Source organism: Trachypithecus francoisi, unplaced genomic scaffold (genome assembly GCF_009764315.1).
Source record: "Trachypithecus francoisi isolate TF-2019V2 unplaced genomic scaffold, Tfra_2.0 Lachesis_group0, whole genome shotgun sequence".
Classification (NCBI taxonomy): domain Eukaryota; kingdom Metazoa; phylum Chordata; class Mammalia; order Primates; family Cercopithecidae; genus Trachypithecus; species Trachypithecus francoisi.
The window spans coordinates 26,966,647-26,986,101 of record NW_022681453.1 but is presented as its reverse complement, the minus strand read 5'-3'; the positions used below and the strand labels follow the sequence as shown (position 1 = coordinate 26,986,101).

At 38.5% G+C, this 19,455-nt stretch overlaps 1 protein-coding gene across 5 annotated transcripts in view; it reads left to right on the top strand.

Moving 5' to 3' along the window:
• CFAP20DC (CFAP20 domain containing) overlaps window positions 1-19,455 on the top strand; it is a 320,674-nt gene that overhangs the window by 287,670 nt on the left and 13,549 nt on the right. The window lies entirely within an intron of this gene.

The window sequence follows — 19,455 nt, the reverse complement described above, 5'->3', positions numbered from 1 at the left end:
TTACAGGCTTGAGCCACCGCGCCCGGCCTGTTTTTGATTTTTGACATTTTTGACTATAATGTGCCAGGGAGAACTTTTTGAATTATATCTGTTTGGGGATCTCTGAACTTGTATCTGGATATCTGAATCTCTTGCCAGAATTTGGAATTTTTCCATTATCATTTTGCTAAATAGATTTTTCTAACCCTTTCTTTTTCTCTTCACCTTCTGGGACATCCAGAATTCCAGTATTTGGTCACTTTATGGTGTCCTATAAGTCATGAATGTTTTGTTCCTTTTTTATTCTTTTTTATTTTTGTCAGACTTGGTTATTTCAAAATAGCTACCTTTCAGTTCTGAGATTCTTTGTATTGCTGAAGCTTTCAAATGTATTTTCTATTTCATTCAGTGGATGTTTTAGTTCCAGAATTTTTGCTCTGATAATATTTGCTTTATATATCTGTGTGCTCTGATACTGGGTGGGCAGATGTTTAGATGGTTATAGCCTCTTGCTGAATTGATCCTTTTGTCATTACAGTGACCTTGTTTGTCTTCTTTTAGTGTTTTGCTTAAAGTCTATTCTATTTGATATAAGCATAGTTATTCCTGCTCACCTTTTGTTTCCATTTGCATCGAATATCCTTTTCCTTCCCTTTATTTTTAGTCTATATGTGTTTGGTTCCTTTGTATGATATCTGTCTCTTTGGTAAATTTCTCACTTATATCCTGAATTGTTTTTCTGATATTTTTGTATTGCTTTTCAGAATTATCTTATATCTCATTGAGCATCTTTAGTATCAATATTTGAATTCTGTTTCCAGGACTTTATTAATTTCTTTTTGATTGGGATCTGTTGCAGAATAATCATTGTGTTCCTATGGAGTTGTCATATTTCTTTATTTTTTATGTTTCCTGGATCCTAACATTGATTATCTGCCCATCTGGTGTAACTGTCACTTCTTCCAATTATTTGAATGTGTTTTATCGGGGAGAAATTTTTCCTGAAGATATATCTTTGATGTTGGTTGGGTAGGACACTTGGTTTTGATTCTGGGTGCATGCCATAGTGTAGTCTCTATATAATATCTTTGGCTATAAACAGTGTCAGTGGTGTCTGTTATTTCCTCAGTGGCTTAAGGTATGTTTGTTAGTGAAGCCTTAGTAAAGTTTTGCTAGGAACTGGGATGCCAGGTGCGCCAGTCTCCAGACCTCAATGGTGGCAGCAGTAGGCTGAGCATGCCTGTACTTGGGCCCCAGAGCAGCGTACACTGGATCCTGTGTTAGTGGTTCCAGGCAGGCCAATTCTTGGGCCTCTAAGTGGCTTACTTGGGTGCCAGAAATAGCAACAGGGGATCAGGTGAGTGTGCAGGTTCTCAAGTTCCTGGACAGTGACTGTGGCATAGGTGATGGTAGTAACAGTGGTAGAACAACTCTCTGGGACCCAAGTGGTCCACACTGGTGTTGGCAGTAGCTTCAAGGGGTTGAGCAGGAGTCATTCCCCATATCTGCAGATGGCATGCAGGTGGGTGATAGCTGTTGTGGTAGCAGCAGGTAGAGAAGGGCCCACTTCACACCGCAAGAGGAGTACCCAGGTTCCTCTAGTGATGGACTGGGCTAGATAATTCCCAGCCCCCTAGACAGTGTGCTCAGGTACCTGGGAATGTAAAGCCAGGCTGGGAAGATCTGCCCTCAGCCCTTCCACAATGATGCATGCAGGCACTTGACTATGGTGGACAGGGATTAGGTGATCCTCAGGCCCCTGGCAAAATGCGCAGGTCGGGGTGGCTGTAGCTGCACTTTGGTCCTACTACTAAGCAGGCTGGGGTTGCTTTCTCTGGAAGCAGCCATTAGGATGGCAGCTGGGAAACCTGTAGCAGCAGCAGTCCAGGTCATGAGCAGTGGAATTTGTCCTTGGGGCACATGAAAATTCACAACCACACCTCTGCTAGAGGCAGAATATGGGATTACTACCTGTGGCACCTCAGCCCCAGTGGCAGAGTAGGACACAGTTCAGTGGGGGTAACGCTCTCAAAATGGCACCATGCTGCAGCTCCTTAGGACTTGGTGTGGCTAGGGTTATAGGAGTCTGTGGCAGAATTATGGACCAGTGGGGGCCTCCCACTTACTTTTTCCCCACATTAGGAAGCCACTCCAGACTCCCAGAACAAGATAATATTTAAGTATGTCCTATAGAAATGTAGAGATTCTAAAGGACCTCTTGAGAAAGATTGTAACTTCATACAGTTTTTCTTAGCCTTTGTTTTTCTGTTGGAAAAATATATTCAATAGATATCATTCACTTGTGCACACTTTGACATCAGTGAGGAGCCTGTTAGTTACAAGTCACACATTTATAGGCTCCTGTGGAACCCAAATATCTGAAACAGGTCTCAGTCAATTTAGGAAGTTTATTTTGCCAAAGTTAGTGATGCATACCTGTGACACAGCCTCAGGAGGTCCTGACAACGTGTGCCCAAGGTGTTCGGGGCATAGGTTGGTTGTACACATTATAGAGAGACTTGAGACATCACTCAATACATGTAAGATGTACATTGGCTGCGTCCAAAAAGGAAAGACAACTCAAAGCAGGGAGGGGGCTTGCAGATCATAGGTAGGTAAGAGACAAATGGTTGCATTCTTTTGAGTCTCTGATTAACCTTTCCAAAGGAAGCAATTAGATATGCATTCATCTCAGTGAACAGAGGAATGACTTTGAGTTCTGTCTGTTCTTTATCCACAAGGAAATTCTTTGTGAGGGAGGTATGTAGCCTTTTTTTTTTTTTTTTTTTTTTTAATCTTAGTAGCTCTCTTTCTTAGGAATAGAATGGGAGGCAGGTTTGCCCTAAGCAGTTCCGAGGTTGGCTCTTCCCTTTGGCTTAGTGATTTGGGGGTCCCAAGATTTGTTTTCCTTTCACACTCCCACAGTGGATGAGTCCAGAGGTTGATCTGCAGGCAAGATTGAATCCCAGACCTCAAATGGTGAAAGGACTGTCTCTTCATCTCTTTACTGTCCTTTCTGTTGCCTTTTTTCTAACCAGGCCTCTACACAGTTCCTGTTTGCATTGTAACTGAGGAAAAATAATTTTTCCCCTCAATCCTCATAAGTTCTTAGTTGGAATGAACCCTTGTAACATAAAAGAGATTCCCAGGAGAAAAACAGTTAATTAGCATGTATATTTTCAAATATGTATGTAATACATACGAGATACCGGGGAAATGAGTAGTTCTCAAAGAAGTGGCTTTGAATTCTAGCTTATATATTATCTTCAACAAGAACAGTAAATTTTTAAAGAAGTGACAAGATAAAGGAAAAGGGTTTAAGTCTCTAAGGGCAACAATTTGTAGGAAGGCAAATAAATGGCAGACAAAGGCCGGAGAGTCAAGCTTGTTCATGTCGATTCCTCTGGTGCCATCTTCAGGCCTATAAGAGTCTCACGTTGTCTTCTGTGGTTAACCTTTGTTCTCCCTGGTAGAAGAGAGACCAATATACCTTTTATCTTTATTAATCTATCTCCTACTTTTAGGCAAATAGAGGACAGAGAGTTTTATTGCATCTGTGTGTTTATAATTGTCTTTAGATCAACAATCTCTGCGCTAAAAAGGCATATTTGGGAGTGGCATATTCTGGCCTCCCACAGCATTATGCTCACTACTTATAAAACCAGCAAAATTCCAAGAATGGACTGTTGCCCAGCTTGGGTCTCATGCTCACACCCATATTGGGAGTTAAGGGAGGCTTAGCCCCTCAAACCACATGAAATGAGTTGCTCATAGGAAAAAAGTGCTAAGTTCTCAGAAAAGGGAGAGAAAGGCCGGGAACAGTGGCTCACGCCTGTAATCCCAACACTTTGGGAGACCGAGGCGAGCGGATCACCTGAGGTCAGGCGTTCAAGACCAGCCTGACCAACATGGAGAAACCCCATTAAAGGCGCATGCCTTTAATCCCAGCTACTCAGGAGGCTGAGGCAGGAGAATCTCTTGAACCCAGGAGGCGGAGGTTGCAGTGAGGCGAGATTGCGCCATTGCACTCCAGCCTGGGCAACAAGAGCAAAACTCCATCTCAGAAAAAAAAGAAAAGGGAGAGGAAAAGTATGTTAGACTGACCAAAATTATAGTTGCCATAATATATAACCAGCAGGTAGGCTTTAACAGTTCATAAGTATTTATTGAGTGACTACTATATACCATGTATACCCTCTCTTTCTTCTTCCCTTCCACTTCCCTTTAAGAAAACATATGTAAATATGAATAGTATTAAGATCAACTTGAATTCTTTCCCATTTATTTTTAGGTGAATTATTTACATATTTTCATAATGAAACTATTTGCGGTAGTTAGCAAATAAATACTTGCTAACTAGTGTGTTGCAATCACACTAGTGTGAAAGGTAAATATCTTGAGCCCCCAAAATCACTAAGGAAAATTCAAAGTGGAAACTTCTCAGGGCAAACCTGCCTCATTCTATTCAAAGTCATCTCTCTGCTCACTGAGACATATGCATATTCTGATAGTCTACTTTGGAAAAGCTTATCAGAAACTCAAAAGAATGTAACCATTTGTCTCTCACCTACCTGTGACCTGAAAGCCCCCCTCCTTGCTTCAAGTTGTCCTCGCCCTTCTGGACAGAACCAACATACATCTTACTCGTATTGATTGATGTCTCATGTCTCCCTAAAATGTATAAAATCAAGCTGTGCCCCGACCACCTTGGACACACGTCGTCAGGACTTCCTGAGGCTGTGTCATGGGCATACATCCTCAACCTTGGCAAAATAAACCTTCTAAGTTAACTGAGACCTGTCTCAGATTGTCTGGGTTTACATTAGTTAGCAAGTATTTATTTGTGCTTTTACTAAATTTTAAGAACAAAAAAGAATGGATCTTTACCCTCAAAAGATTGAGAATTGCTGTTTTAACAGATAAAACTCCAGACAGCATTTGGCTACACAAAATATAGCCATCACTTTATAGCTAAAACTGTGATTTTTAAGAGTGAGAAACACACCATTAATAAACTAGTCTTGTGTTAGATATTTTGACGTTTAAATTGACTTTATGCAAATAGAATAAGCAGATTGAATTTTCTGATTTGCTCATCAGACACTATATAGATGCACTTCACATTCACATCTTAAAAATCTAATAAGGACATTTCATCTCTTTGTGTCTGGCATGTCTTTTCCTGATGAATTCCATAACCAACTAGGATGACACTAAACTGAGAAATCTCACATCACTTTCTTGTGCTTCTATTTTATTGTGTGATCTTTCCAGGTAGCTGATTTTTTGTGTGTGCCTTTATGGAAGCATTCTGAAGTTACTACCCATTTCTACTACTTAAATAAAATGTATTTTTCCTACATGGGAATATCAAGGGGAAGAATTAAAATGTTCACACCCACGATCCTCATCATAAGAAATAAAGTATAAAAGAATGTTCACTTTATCCTGACCTGATTTTGAATATTTAGGGAAAATGCTTACTTTGTAGCTCGAGCTAATGGCACTACAATGTCACACTTTGCTATTTAACATTCAGCTTTGTTAATCAAGAAAACCATAGATTGGCTCTTTGCATGTTGATTAAATTGATTACAGCTGTAGGCCTTGATAGCATTTTTTTCAAGTGTCTGTAATTAATCAGACAATGCTTGATTAGTTTTTTCTGTTTTGAGCAGATAAACTGACTTCCTTGAGAATTTTCACCCCTGAAATGATTCCCCTCCAATGAAAGGTGAAAGATAAGTGAGTCACTGTATAGTTTTCCATGAGGTTTAGACCTTTCATCCTCCAGCAACTAAAAAAGCAAAAAAATTATTTGAAAGGAAAATTAAAACATAATATTAAACTTTTCCCAAATTCATGTAAATATATCTCCTAAAATGGAAAAAGTCTATGCATTTCCTCTGAGATTTTAGCTAGGCTGCCTCTCTATTCTAGAGCATCTTCCAACTTTGCCATTGTAACCATTCTTTGTCAAGTTATATCACTGAATAGACAGACCTGACCTTGCAGCTAACAGCACAGGAACCATTTTTTTAAAATAAATCAGGCTCTTGAATGATGTATTTTTAAAAATTAAATTAAATTAAAAAGTTAGCACCTACTTGTTTTAGTCATATCTGTAGCATTAGATAAAGCAACTGTTGTTTATGCAAATTAAAACTTGACAATTTCCAGGACCATGAGCAATATTTGTAAAGACCCAAAATGTTTAGCTTTCATTATTGGAGTTTACTTTTTTAAAAATTTATTTATTTTTGAGACCAGGTCTCATTCTGTCACCCAAGCTGGAGTGCAGTGGCACAATCGTAGCTCACTGTAGCCTCAACCCTCCAGGCTCAAGCAGTTCTCCCACTTCAGCCTCCCAAGTAACCCAAGTAGGGACTACTTTTTTTTTCTTTTTTCTTTTCTTTTCTTTTTTTCTTTTTTTTTTTTTTTTTGGTAGAGTTGAGGTCTTACTATACTTCCCATGGTCTTGAACTCCAGGGCATAAGTGATCCTCCAGCCTCAGCCTCCCAAAGTGCTGGGATTACAGGCATGAGCCACTGCACATGGCCAAATTCATGTTTTTAATGGTGAAAGCTACTAGTATCAATTTTGACCACGCAAGTGAGTATGAGGAAGAAAACCCATTTCACTCTCTTTCTTAGTTGGTCAAGGGGCCAATCTAACACCTATGTTTCATAAGCCCTTGTCACCTAAAATACTTTATAAAGATATTTTGAAGCTGTATTTCAGAAGGGTTTTCTTATAGATCTCATCAAATTAGAAGCTCCTAAAGTGAGAGACTGCTTAAAAAAAAAAAAGGAGTAAAAAAAATTCAACCAGGCTAGAAAAGCAGAAGGTAAAATATAAGTCTTACTCCTCCCACGCCCAACCCTACATTTCTACTGTCAGATGTGATTATGGTTAACAATTTCTTGGGCATTCTTCAGAAATTTTCTATGCATATATTAGAAAATATATTTTTATGCAGGTATTTTTTCTGTATAAAAAGGTTAAGACTATATTTTTCTACAACTTTTTTAAATTTTTTGAATTTGTACAGATAGATTGACCACATTCTACTTTGGCTGCTAGATATTATTTCGTCATTTGGATGTACCATAGTTTATTCAGTCAGTTCCCTGGTAATGCACATTTATTTAGGTAGTTTCCAGCTCTTTGTTACTGTAGACAGTGCTGTAATAAACATCTTCATTTGCACATATTTATGAGGTTAGGCAAGTATGTGTTTACAGTTAATTTCTAGCAGTGGAATTACTTGGTCAAAAGATAGTTTTGATAGATATTACCAAACTGTTCACCAATTTACACTTCTGGCAGTTTATGCTGCTTGTGTCCCATCTCCTTAATTTTACCCTATTTTATCAAATGTTAGAATTTTTACTAAGCTACTATGTATCAATAGTATATCATTATTTTAATTTGTATTTCTGTAATGATATACAAGCTCAAGCATTTTTGTGTTTTTGGGGGGACATTTATATTTCTTTTCTTTTGACCTGTACATTCATATATGTGACTACTTTTCTGGGACCATACCTTGTATTTGTTCAGTATCCTTACATATCCAACACAGTGTTGGGCACAAAGACACTGAATAACTATTTATGAGACACATAAAAAGAATCTAAAATATTCCTTGTTAGAGTGTAAGACCCTTGAGGCAAATGCCATCACTTAAGATCCCCACTCTCACAGAATGACAAAAACAAGATGTCTTCTCTGGAAATTTCTGTACATTGTGAAGGGGAGGAAAGACTTTCTCTGCCTTCTTAGGTTCTGTGGCTGGGGCCCATGAGTGAAACTAACAAAAGAAAAATTAACAGGAGAAAAGCATGCAAATTTTACTTGATGTTAATATTTTAATTTTTCATGTGCATGGAAGTCTTCATCGAAAAGAAATTAAGACTCAAAGAAGGGCTAGACCCAGAAGACTATATACCATTATAACAATGAGAGATAAATTGTGGAGATGTGACAGGACAACAGGAAAAGGGGTTTGGTCTGGGGTGGTAAATTGTGGGGATATGATTAAGAAATGTATGGGGAAAACTAATGAAAGACAGGGGTTGTTTTAATAAGATTTGCTCGTAGAGATTCATCTCAGTGTTACCTCCCCATCTCTGGACATAAGAATGTTCTCCTCTCCTGGTACAGGAAGAATGTCCTTCTCAGAGGAAATTTATGCCCTGTTTTTAGGGAGAAAGTAGAAGATCAGAGAGCTCTTCTTGCATCTACTGTTTCCCAATGGTCTTTAGCTCAAAATCAATATGCTAATATGGCATATTTGGGGGTAGCATGTTCTGATCCCCTTATAATGTTATTTTGACACACTGGGAAATGGATATTGTTAATGGGAAGGTTCTATGTTTCTTTTTTGTCTGTTTGTTTTTGGTTTTTTGTTTGTTTCTTTTTTTTATTATTATACTTTAAGTTCTGGGTTACATGTGCAGAACGTGTTTCTTTTTTGTTTGTTTTTGTTTTTTTGTTTGTTTCTTTTTTTTATTATTATTATACTTTAAGTTCTGGGTATACACATGCCATGGTGGTTTGCTGCACCCTTCAACCCGTCACCTACATTAGGTATTTCTCCTAATGCTATCCCTCCCCTAGCCCCCCACCCCCCGACAGGCCCCAGTGTGTGATGTTCCCCTCTCTGTGTCCATGTTTTCTCATTGTTCAACTCCCACTTATGAGTGAGAACATGCAGTGTTTGGTTTTGTGATCTTGTGATAGTTTGCTGAGAATGATGGTTACCAGCTTCATCCATGTCCCTGCAAAGGACATGAACTCATGCTTTTTTGCGGTTGCATAGTATTCCGTGGTGTATATGTGCCACATTTTCTTAATCCAGTCTATCATTGATGGACATTTGGGTTGGTTCCAAATCTTTGCTGTTGTTAATAGTGCCACAACAAACATATGTGTGCATGTGTCTTTATCATAGAATGATTTCAAACACCTATGTACTAAATTCCCAAAATAACACTCTTCTATTTTGCCTAAAGTATACAGCAAGAAGCTCCTAACTGACCTTCCTGGTCCCTCTCTTATTCTCCATTAATTCAGTCTCCCACCACTGCCACTGTGAGCTTTCTCAAATGCAAATCCAAGATTCTTCTATCTTAAAATCCTTCAGTAGGTCCCCAGCGCCTTCATAATAAGGTAAGAATTCCTTAGTTTGCCCTCTAAGCATCCTGCTTCTTCAACAACTGACTACAGTTGCTAGGAGTACCCCAAGGTCTCTCTCACACCTTTCTACTGTAGTTCATGCTGTTCCTTATAGAATATTCTTCCATCTCTTCACTATCTGGCTGCCTCATTCTCATCCTTCAGGAATAACCAACCCTTTCATGACTTTTGCTAGAAAGCCTTCCCTGGACTATTCTCCTGACTATAAGAGGTTCCTTGGGCTTACCTCTATCGAACACTTACTTCACTCTCTTACAAATGTTGGTCTAGTGACCTGTTCCCAGTAGACCAAATTCCTCAAAGGCAGGAACCATGTCTTACTCCTCAGTATCCAGCATGAAGTCTGCAACAGCACAGGGGCTCGATAAACATCTACTAAGTGTAAAATTATAAAGCAACTATGATGATAACAGTCTATAGAAGGAAAGGAAAGGGTCAGCTTTCTTTCATATTATCTCAAGTAGATGGGATGTTACTGTTCACATACTGCTGAATTCAATGCCTGATATCTGGATTTGTGCCTCCAGAGTTGAATTATCTACCATATGTAATAGTTCAATGTCTAGAAAATAGTCCCAAGATGCTTTGTCATTAATATTTTCTTAACCTGAGGGAAAATACTGGCATACAGGAAAGATAGAAAGACATTCTGCAGAGAACATATAAAGTATATTTAATAGAGTATAGAGAAGATGGTGCTTGTGATTTCTTAGAGCACTGAGCACTTATGGGAAGCTGGATCTCTCTGTTTTGTGGATTTATCTAATAAAGACATAGGCAGGAGAGGTGATTTTGTAGAAACCAGAAGAAAGAGTATGATTTCCCATTTGTATGTTTATTGCATATGTCCATATAAACATGGATTGATGTGAGATGAAAACAGAGTAGTATTTGTTTATGCATTGTGTTTCCCACCTTTTGCTGTGGAAGAGATGTGATCCTATTCCAGATGTCATGATAATGTATACATCCTCTGGGAGCACTTCTAGGAGGGAAGAAGAAATGTCTGGCAAGCATAATTCTCATGTCATTCTCAACTAGCTGCCTTTTCAGCTCCTGTTATTCCTCCCACCACTCTCAGAGCATGCTCTCCTGACCTTCTCCTTACAAGTTCTTCCTCAGAGAACTCATCCATTTTCCCATCTTTTTGCTCTCATCTACATGTCTTTTTCTTTTTGCTCTCATCTATATGTCTTTCTCTTTTAGCCCTGGCCTTCCTATGAGTATTCATTCATTCAGCAAACATTTATTGAGAATTCAATATGTGAAGAAGTCAGACATGACCCACCAGACATGACTCAGTCACACAAATGGGCAGATTGTTACACACTGAGATGACTGATCTGTAGTAACCATGGTATCTTTCCGGACATCTTCTCTTAGCCCTGCTATATCCACCCTTCATGCTGCTCTCTGTCCAGAGAGGCTGATAGACATAAACTACATCAATGGACTTCCTTGTCCTCTGGCTTCTCAGCCAATGAAGACACTCAGCCAATGAAGATCAGAGAAGGAGGGAGAAGGAAGTCAGGGGTGCTCTTCCCCATCTCCCTCCCTGTAGGACTAATTCAGACTTACTGCAAAATTCGGCCCAGGGTCACAGCTCCCATCAAGAAGGCCCTCTTTCCACAGCTTTTGCTTTCTGGGTCTGGCCACTGCCCCTTCCTTTTCCCTTAAAGTCTAAGGGTGGGACAGCCCTGGTATTCATACAGTCCCATTTGGATCCCCTGCCTGTTCTTGCCTTTGTAATAAGCCCTCCCTCAAATTCTCCCCCAGATCGTCCTAATGTGAGTATGCCAAATGTTTCCTGCTGGGATATTGACTGGGAGAACTTGTGGTAGACTTAGAATTCAAGCAAGCCTTCTCTGAAGTAACATTTGAGCTGAAAGCTGAAGACTGAGGATGAAGAGAGTCAACTAGGCTGTTGTAAGAAGAGAGACTAAGGATGTGGCTTTCCTGTGAAGCCTGAGGGGAGCGTGGTGGTGACTGTAAGGGAAAGATAGAAAAAATGCTGGAGCAATAGAACCGGGCTATGCAAGGCTTTAAACCAATGTGGTAATTTGGGATTTTACCCTAAAAACAAATTTTAAAAAGCTTACTCTGGTTTGGATTATATGGAGTCCAGATTGGCTAGAGGACGAACATGGGAGAGGTGCTAGAAACACAGACTAGGATAATGGCAATGGGTTTGGAGACACATATTCAAGAGCTAAGTCTAAGACTTAGTACTTTGGGAAGCTGAGACGGGCGGATCACGAGGTCAGGAGATCAAGACCATCCTGGCTAACACGGTGAAACCCCGTCTCTACTAAAAAATAAAAAATACAAAAAACTAGTCGGGCGAGGTGGCAGGTGTCTGTAGTCCCAGCTACTCGGGAGGCTGAGGCAGGAGAATGGCGTGAACCCGGGAGGCGGAGCTTGCAGTGAGCCGAGATAGCGCCACTGCACTCCAGCCTGGGTGACAGAGCGAGACTCCGTCTCAAAAAACAAAAAAAAAAAAAGACTTAGTAAGGTATCCCTAAATATTTCCAGCACATCACCACATGGAAAAACTTTCAAGACCTCAGATTCCCCCTTGTACTAAACCAAGCACTTCCATCATCCCAAACTGGTTTTCTCTTCCCAGTTTTCCAATTAATTCAGTGGTGCCAATACTGTTTCATTCCCCTACAGTCCAGACTTTAAGCTTCCTCATTCTCTCTTCAGACTGGCTTCCTCCATGTGACAGGAAATGGGATCACCAGTGGCATCTGAATTTCACTTTGTTCAGCTCCCATCTTCATTGTGAGACTCTCTTTTTCAGATCCAGTTTGAGAAGTTCAGGGAAGCACAGCAATTGGCCCATATAAGGTTGGGTGTCCACCCCTGGACCAATCTACTCCAGAAAGCCATGTGTTTAGAGGTGGCTATTGCAAGGAGAAGGGGGAGAAAGGAGTCTTGAACAGTCCCTTAGCTCTCTTCTACTGTGTCTTGAAAAAAGATTAGAATTGTTCCTTAGCCATAAGGAATAAGGGTAGGAGAAATGGGTACAAGTAAAAAGAAAACAGATTTTAGCTTAACATGAGGAAAAACTCTTGAACAGGCAGAACTACTTGAAGATGAAATGTGATATTTGAAAGCAGTAGGTACACAGTTTCTGATGGTAATCAAGCGTAGATTAGATAACCCACTTGATGGGAGTGTTGTGGAAGGGTTTCAGAACATCGATGGGGGTTCTTCTTCAACGCTAAGAATCTGGTTAGAGACTTCTGAGGAAAACAAACCAAAATTAAACAAGAGCATCTTAATACTTATTCAAGTCCATCTTAAGAGATATATGAAAGAGGGCGTGGTGGCCCACACCTGTAATCCCAACACTTTGGGAGGCTGAGGTGGGAGAATCGCTTGAAGCTAGGAGTTAGAGTTCAGGCTGGGAAACATAGCAAGACCCTGTCTTTATAAAAAGTTTTAAAAATAAGAAAAAAGAGAGATATGCAAAAGAGTTCCCAACTTATATTTTAAGATCCCTTCTTGAAGTGGGAGATGAATTCTATGAAGAAATGCTATTGAGAACACTGTCTGTATGTTTTAGTTTTTTAAAAAAGGAACACATATTTTCTTAGTTTTCTGAAGCTAGTAAATATGTTTCTGAATCAACATTCTGCTTTCTGAAGTAGAAAATTAAATGTTTCTTTCTTGGCTATAAAAAAGCAGGTGTGTGTCCCTGACCTGTGTGTGTATATTGAGCACATGGTAAGGAAACAAGAGCATGCTTTTAGCAAGCGGAGAAAGAGCAAGATAGAAGAAGAATGCAGAGTGGGTTACAACAGCAGCATTTTTTATTGTTATGGAGACTTTCAATACCAAGTACCACTCAGTATTCTTGGCTAAGAAAGAGACTATTTGAATAGTCATACATTTGGTAAATATTGAGGGAGCAGCTACTCTGTGCCAGGAACTCTGCTAGGAGTTAGAGTCTAATAGGGAGGACGGCATTCATCAAATGATCAAACAAATGAGGTAATGAGGTTGTAATTATGAGCTGAGACGAGAGCCCTTAATGAGAAAATCACAGTTGCTCTAAGAAAAGGTGTGAAAGGAACTCAACTAGATTGAAGAGGGGATGTCAGCGAAGATTTCCCAAGAGTGTGATTCTTTAGCCAAAATATAAAGATTCGGTATGAATTCACCAGGCCAAGGGACAGTAGAAAGAGGGGAGGAAAGCATGATCTAGACAAGGGGCACAGCCTGGGCAAAGACCCGGTGATGGTAGGGAGCATGGCCACTCCAGGAACTGAGAGAAGCCCAGCATGGCTGGAGCACAGGGAGTGAGAGGGAACATTGTACCACAAGAGGTTGGAAAAATACGTAGAGACTAGTCTACGCAAAGCCTCAAAGGCTAAGGAAAGGGTTCTGGTCTTTCTGCTGAGGATGATGGCTTCCCAATGACACTGGGAAGACACTTTGAAACAAGAGACGGACATACTGTCAAGTAATTTTGGCTATAGTGTGGAGAACAGAGGAGAAATGAAGCCAGGATGAGTGAATATGAGGGGATCAGGTAAGAGCTTTTGCTATAGATAACACAAGCCAAGATAATTGCTTAGACCTTGGTGGTAAAAGGGGAGATGGTAAGAAAGGTGGATTCAAAGCTATTTAGGAGAAAAATCAGCAGGAATTTTCATAAGAACCTCAAGCATTGTCTGCTTCACAGTTCCTTTCACTAAGACATGAGTCATTGAACTATAACCTGTAAGCCCAAATCCTACCCACTGCCTGTTTTTATAAATAAGGCTTTATTAGAATCCAGCCATGCCCATTCATAAACCGATTGTTTATGCCTGCTTTTGCAGTACAACAGCAGAGTTAAACAGTTGTTAGAGAGATCTTATGGCTCATAGAACTAACACATTTTCCATCTGGCCTTTTACAGAAAAACTTTGCAAAGCATGGATTTTTCACTAGTTGAAATACCATTTCCATGATATCCCATGATGCAGAAGTTCTTTATTTGGAGCCTAGAGGTTCACATATGGGATTTAGACTATCTCTGACCTCCTGAAATTGAAAGTAAAATTTGGTATTTATGTATATATTTTTGGGAAACAATTTTCACCAATGTTTAATAAGAATCTATGAATATGAATTGTCCCCAAAAATGAGCTATCTCCTAGTCCTCTCCCCAGTCTGTTCTCTGGCCATAAAAGATTTTTAAAATCTAAATTTCTTTCAGTGAATAAGAAATGTACACTGGTACCAAATGATAAGTATCATAAAGTATGGATAGACATTGCTGCAAATAGTTAAATTCCTAATATAGGATCCCCAGTGAAAATGACCCAGAGCTTTAAGGTAGCAGGTTGCTCAGTGCTGTAATTGAAAGATATATAATAATTATTCCCATGTTTTAGATTTCTGACATAATGACTACCACAAATAATTATTTAAATGTATACAAGATTGTAGATAGCTCTATTGCAAGTAAATTCCTCCACAGGAACAAATGGATGGGTACAACTCATGTTTTGTGTTTTGTGTTTTTTGTCTGTGTGTGTGTGTGTTTTTTTTTTTTTTTTTTTTGGCTAGAATGTGTCCTCCATCAGACCATGACTCTTTGAGTGTAGGAACCAGGAATAATTTATCCTGAAATCCACACACAGCCTGGTACACAGCAGTTCAATGCTTACTGTATACATAAAGGGATGATTAAGCTAACTTGCTCTCATATAATGTTTTATATATACGTGTGTGTGTGTGTGTGTGTAGATGTATATATGTGTGTATACACATACAAAATACTTACAGGAAGCACATTAATAAAATAAATGTATGTAAAATTGTCTTGTAAACACAATCTTGTTTTTAGACAAAGGAACTGAAGCTATAGTCTGTCTTAACTGAGGACATTGTCTTCAGTTCTAAAGGTATCTGATTCAGCCCTACGCAGGCAGTGTTCACCGTCTAGCATGCAAGTTGAATGAAAACAATGTGGTATTCCTTTACAGCCAAGATTTTAGTATTAAATCAATCTGGCCATTATAAAAATTCACAAGATAGTATTTATTCTTCATCTGTTCAATATTTTTATTTGTGTATTTAATATGAATCCATGGTCTTGACTCTTGAATAAAGCACCTCTTCTTGCAGCAGTACTCAATATGTGCAGGTGTGCCTAGGAATCCTGTCCCTCCAGTTTCAAGAGGAGGTTAATGGTGGGAGACATACCTGAGTCCTCAAGAGGAATGAGGAAGAAGAGGCTCCTTCCTGCATGTGCTCAGAGAGCAGGCCTGACTGAAAGGATGTTTATCTACCAAAGGAACTGGAGGCTTTTCATTACAGGGAGATAGAGTCAGTCCATGGCATAAAACGATTATAGTCAGAGCTGAGGAAACCAACTGGAGTATCAAGTCCAGGGGGCAAGTATGGAAATGGTGGAACAACAAGCAAGAGTAGATTCTGGAGCACAGGTAGCTGGGTAAGAAGCAGACCAAGGAAATGCTTCAGAACTAAAGCTAAGACTGGCATGTGGTGAAGGAGCCTCAGCTAGAACTCCCCATTCCTTGAATGTTTGCTGCTTATGTAGGGGAAAGCATGGAGGTTTAAAGGAGTTGATCAAGGATCAAGACAATAGGCCAGCATTAAATATCACGTATAAAAATGTAAACATGTAAGATACAGATGCTGGACTGCACATTTCTGCTTATTATCAAGTCACCAAAAAAGAATGCCTTGAAAAAATAAAATTATATTAAACGTATATAAAGTAAAATGAAAAACAAAACAAACAAACATAATGCCACCAGAGTGGAGAAATGGTATAACTTGGAGCATCATTTCTCAAGGTATGTTCTGTGGTCCCAAAAGATGTAACAGTTCTAGATACATAAATTTGGGCAATGCTGCATACTCCAGCCTCCTCTTGGGATACTCACAGTGGTGTTAAAGCTCTGAAAAGTCCTGCAAGAAAAATCCTGGTTGATTTTGTTTAGCCCAAAGTTTTTTATATTTTAGTTAAAATAGAAACCTTTCTTTTTGCATTATACTTTGTAAATGCTTACTTACTAAAAAGCTAAACAAATGAGTTAGTTGCTTTGATTAAAAATTTCATAATTGTATAAAATCTTCTAAATCTGTGTTAAAACAACATTACTTGTCAAAAGAACTCTGTAGTTATTTTAAAGAGGTAAAATTAGATACACCTTATACCAAAACAAACTTACACAATATACCAGAATAAATCAAAAATGGACCAGAAATCTAAATGTGAAAAATGAAGCCATTTGAAGTAACTACAAGAAAACATGGGTGCATTTCTACAGAACTTGGTTGTAGGGAAAGGCTTTATAACTATGACCCAAAATACAGAGACAATTTTTTTAAAATGACTGATACCTTTGATTACATAAAAATAAAACCTTTTGTATGGCACAAAGAAAAACCACCATAAACAAAGACAAATTATAAAGTGAGGAAAAGATAAAAAATCTGATAGAAGAAAGGGCAAAAGATGTGAACAAACATATATATGGCACATGGAGATATATGTGTGTGTGTGTGTGTGTGTATGTATATATGTGTATTACATAAATGCCCTTAAATATATGAAAATACAGTCAACTCCACTTATAATGAGAACAAATTCAAATCAAGCCTGCTTTAAAGTATCAGTTCCCACCTCTCAGATCAGAAAGCGTTAAAATACTTGACAACATATTCCTCTAAAGTTGCTCTCGGTATATCAGCATTCTCATACATTGCTGGTGAGAATTAAGACAGGTACAACCCTTGTGAAGGGAATTTACCAATATCTAACAAAACCAAGTATGCATTTACCTTTTGTTCCAGGAATCCCACTTTCAGAAATTTACCTTTTTGGGATTTACCTCTAAGTATACAAAAATAGACAAATAGACATGCCCAAGGTTATTCATTGAAGTGTTAATTGCAGTCATTGCCAAACATTGAAAACATGCTCAAACATAGAAGAGGGTGAAATAAATGATAGTACATCCATAGGGTGATGTATTATGCTGCTGTAAAAAAGGAATGAGGAAGCTCTCCACGAACTGGTATGGAATGATTTCCAGGATAAATTATAAGCTAAAAATATAAAAGTACAAAAGAGTACTATAATATGCTACCTTTTGCAGAAGTAAGAAAGGGAATAAAAAACAGACATGTATCTGTTCAGTTTTTGCACACTGAAGCACAGAAAGGCAATACCAGAACTAATGAAATTTATTACCTCTAGAGGTGTGGGTAGGAATAGAGTAGAAGTGATGAGAGGATAGGAACAAACTGGAAGAGATAGGAGGATGTGACTCTTACCCTAAATGTGCCCTTCTGTAGTTCTGACTTTCGATTGTTAATGTTGTATGTAATCGGCAACAACAACAAAAGTAATAAAAATCAACAGGAATGGGAAAAAAAGTCTGAAATGTAACATAAAAGGAAGCAGATGACTTTCATTGTATTTCGAATGACTAATATATTCACATTGAAGATGGGGAAAAAAAGAACCAAAGTCAGTTTTGAATGTGGTGTTTTGACCAAAGAAGAAAAATAACTGTAAGCAAATCGAGAACTCTAGAGAGTAGGTTTAGGGTGAGTATTTCTTGTTTGTTTTTGCTTGACAATTCTGAAGCTGCTTTCAGTAACTTCCATAATTCAGGAAGTAAGTAAATATCTTGAGGGCCAGTTTCCTCACTGTCAGAAACGGGTTACAAATATGGAAAGAAGAAAAACGAGAATGAACCTGTGGTATTGGATTAGTATTAGAGGAACCAATATAAGTGCACAGTTATAGAGGTCAGGGATCATCAGATGTTTTCATAAAGGAGCAGATAATAAATTACTTAGCTCTGCCATTGTAGCACAAAAGCAACCATAGACAAAATGTAAACAAATGTGTATGGCTGTATTCCCACACATTTTTATTTATGGACACTGAATTTTGAATCTTATATAATTTTCATCTGTCATGAAACATTACTTTTTTTAAGAACCATTTAAAAACGTAATAACCATTCTTAGTTTGCAAGCTAGACACAAACAGACAGTGGGCCAGACTTGGCCCGTGGGCCATAGTTTGCTGACCCCTGTTTAGATAGATATATAGGTAGGTCAGTAGATACATAGATTAAGAGATAGAGAGCAAATATGATAAAATGTTAAAGGTGGGGAAACTGGGTGAAGGATATACAGTAGTTCTTTATACTCTTCTTGCAACTTTTCTATAAATCTGAAATTTTTTTAATCACAAAAAGAAGAGCGCTGTACTTTTCATAGCTACTGCTGAAAAGGAAAAACATTGATCAAATTATTGACCTAAGAAGTAAGTGTCTTACATTTCATAACATTCACACAACTTCCACCTACGCTTTCCCCACTGGGGTAGCTTCTACTGTGATGATATAGTTTCTGATTTGTAACTGGGGGTGCCATGATGTGATAACATTATTTTCTCCTGTTCATCCCTGTTCTTTATCACCCTTAGTGAGTAATGAGGTCACTGGGCTGGTAATTTGTATATGACCTTGTAATTTCCTATAATGCAGGAATTTTTTGGTCTGCTATAATTAAGTAGCCTAAATAAATAGTGCTTATCAGAAAATGCCCCAATAGCTTGGAAGTCTGTGACAAATCCTTTCTGATGCCCTTAATGTGTTATTATGAAATTCAATTACACAGCATACTCACCTTGCTTATTTCACCAGCCATAATCTAGTGATAGCTATGATGAGTAGTGACTGAAAGTGTTGTAAAATATTATAAGTAGGAATTAGGTAATTTTGACATTAATGTGCTTTTTATGCTGGAAGAGCAAATAGTTTGTAAGGAAAATATCTGCTGTATAGACTGGTAATCATTCTACCATCCTTTACTGATTTACCAACAAAGTCCGTTTCTACCTTGGTTTATTTATCATTGTAGGTAAGTCCACACCATGATCTTCATTGATAATGAAGATGATAGTGGTCAAAGCTGAAATTTATTGAGTGCTAATTCTGTACCCATATTCACAACAAATGTTTTTCTCCCATTTTTTTCTGTTTAATCCTAACACTCAACTCTGAAGCACTATTATTATCTCCTTTTCACAGATGAAACTTAGCAATGCTAAGTGACTTGGCCAAGTTCTTACTGTAGGAAGCACAGAGCTGGAATTGGCCTGCAGTAGCACAGAGCTGGAATTGGCCTGGATTTTTATCAGCTCTTAGCTGTTGGTTAGGACTGTCTCCCATTGTAGATTAATACCATAGGAAATACAGAAAGAAATTATTTAGTTATAAAGAC